This window comes from Tamandua tetradactyla, chromosome 3 (assembly GCF_023851605.1).
Source record: "Tamandua tetradactyla isolate mTamTet1 chromosome 3, mTamTet1.pri, whole genome shotgun sequence".
In the NCBI taxonomy this organism is placed as follows: Eukaryota; Metazoa; Chordata; class Mammalia; order Pilosa; family Myrmecophagidae; genus Tamandua; species Tamandua tetradactyla.
This window is the reverse complement of record NC_135329.1, coordinates 60,254,517-60,256,913: the sequence shown is the minus strand read 5'-3', so window position 1 is coordinate 60,256,913 and position 2,397 is coordinate 60,254,517. Positions and strand designations below refer to the sequence as shown.

Genomic DNA, 2,397 nt, shown 5'->3' with positions numbered 1-2,397 from the left:
GGAGCCTAACACAAGGTAGGTGAGAGGATGGCCAGGAAATAATTTATTTTCAGAGTTTGCTTCCTTTTCTCAAAAATCTTAAAAAAGACAACAAAAAGGATTCTCCAGGGACCCTGTTTCCCTTGCTGCCTCTGGCACATCATTTCTTAGCTTCAAGCATAAAAAAAACAATATTTTTTCATTGCATTTATGAAGAGCAAACCAAATTATGACATCATCCCAGCACTCAAAGTTTCTGCTGTGAATAAAGGAACTCTTGTTGTTTAATCCTTTTCTTGCATTCATTTTTATTGTTTCATCCCACAAACATGTATTGACCACTGCCCAGAAGAGAGTCCCTGGGAGGGAAGTGTGAGATGGGATAGGTGATCTCAAGAGTTCCTTCTGATGAAGCCACCACAGCACTGGTCAAACTGAATATGAGGAGGACACAGTCCACTCTTGGTTTGGCATGAGGTGAAGAGGACCAAAATGGGTCATTTATTACTAGGAATTCATCAGTTGGGAGGAATGTGGAGACCTTTTTGTTGTCATTAGTTTTACATGGTTCCCCTGGGGTTCAAGGTCAAAAACCCACAGAGACTTGAGATCATCCACTTTCTTCCTACCCCTCAATCAAGTTGATTTCTTCAGGGACACAGAGATATCACAAAACATTTGAGTGCAGGACAAAAAATGAAGATGGATTGCAAAGTGTCTAACCATGAAATTTATTATTCAACTTCAGAAAATTGAGATCTGTTAAGATCTTCTGGTTTGATATCACTTATCTCTAGTAACAAATTCTTCATTTTCCAATAAAACTTATTGACTTGGGAAAGATGCCCTATTTCTAGAAGAAAGAACATCACAGATAAATATTCTTATGTCCAAACGATACTAATATGAGCTTCATAAAAAAGAATTAACCGATGACTTGCTCTCCACTAGGACATGTACAAAAAGACGTGTTACCTTGTCATAAACTAAGACATACACTAGAGGAGAAGTTAAGAATGGGTCAGAGGGATCCATCGATGCGAGGAGTCGACTTTCCCTCGCCCCGCCACCCTCGCGCCAGTAGAGTTGCTGAACCGTCAATCTTTGTGCTGCCTACTAATAATGTGTGTGTGTGTGTTTTTAATCGTAATCATTTTTTTTAAAAACGAGAGGAGGCTCCAAAAAATGCATTTCCATATATTCCTCCAACATTTTTGGAGTTGAAAAGGATTTTCTGTACCAGCTCTAATTCCAAGTGATTAGCGCTCTCTCAAATCATTCCCCTGCTTGCCGCAGACCAGCCGCGCAGTGTGACAGGGTCCGCAGGGTCACTGTGCAACTGCTGCTGCTACAGCGGTCACTGCCTCCCCTTCCCAGCGCTCCAGCTCCCCCCCCCCTCCCCGCAGGAGCTGCCCAGCTAGTTCGTGCCCTCTCGTTTTTTTTAGAATGATTATGATTTCTAAACAAACATGGTTTGTAGGGATTGGAGCAGTTCGAAAATCAAGTATGATTCAACGATATTGCAAACGCAGTTTTACAAAAGTCTATAAGAAAACCATTGGAGTTGGTGTTTAGTACAGACAAATCCAAGTTAATGCTGAAGAGGTCATGTTATGGGATTTGGCAGGTCAAAAGGAATTTAATGCAATAACAAAGACCTACCATGGAGCAACCCAGGCTTGTGTGCTTGTATTTTCTAACACTTGACAGGAAGTCTTTTGAAGCAATTCCCAGTTGGACAGAAAAAGTAGTAGATGAAGTTGGAGATATATCCACTGTTCTTATACAAAACAAGATTGATCTTTTGGATGATTCTTCTATAAAGAATGAGGAAGCTGAGCACTGACAAAACGTTTAAGATTCTACAGAACATCGGTGAAGAAGGATCTAAATGTAAATGAAGTTTCCAAATATTTGGCTGAAAAATATCATCAAAAACTCAAACAATTAGCTGAAGACCCAGAATTAACACACTCAAGTAGTAATAAAATTGGTGTCTTTAATAATTCTGGCCAAAATCACTCAGGTCAGAATTAAGTTATCCTTAACTGTGGAGATGTCATCAACATTAGACCCAACAAACAGAGGACCAAGAAAAACAGAAATCCATTTAGTAGCTGTAGTATACCCTAAAACATTTTTAAAGAGCGCTAGAATTGAATTATGTTGTGCAATTCAGTAAAAATGCATTATCTCTCTTCTCATGAAGCAGATTTTACACTTAAAGGCTCCCTCATAGTTGATGGACTTAATATTGCTCTGGCAATGTTTTGCAGAATGTAGAGTGGGAACTCTGGCAGAAAAATTACTGCCCTGTGGATTCCTTTCAATTTTTTACATTAGACAAAACTGTTATTGAGGGAATGCTAAAAGAAATGACCAAAACAGGTTTCACTGAAATTTAAAATGTTGGAAAAA

General features: G+C 39.1%; 1 pseudogene; it reads left to right on the top strand.

Annotated features, from left to right (window-relative positions):
* The first annotated feature begins 1,431 nt into the window (after nucleotides 1–1,431).
* Nucleotides 1,432–2,112, top strand: LOC143675566 (ras-related protein Rab-23 pseudogene; annotated as a pseudogene).
* Nucleotides 2,113–2,397: the final 285 nt, after the last annotated feature.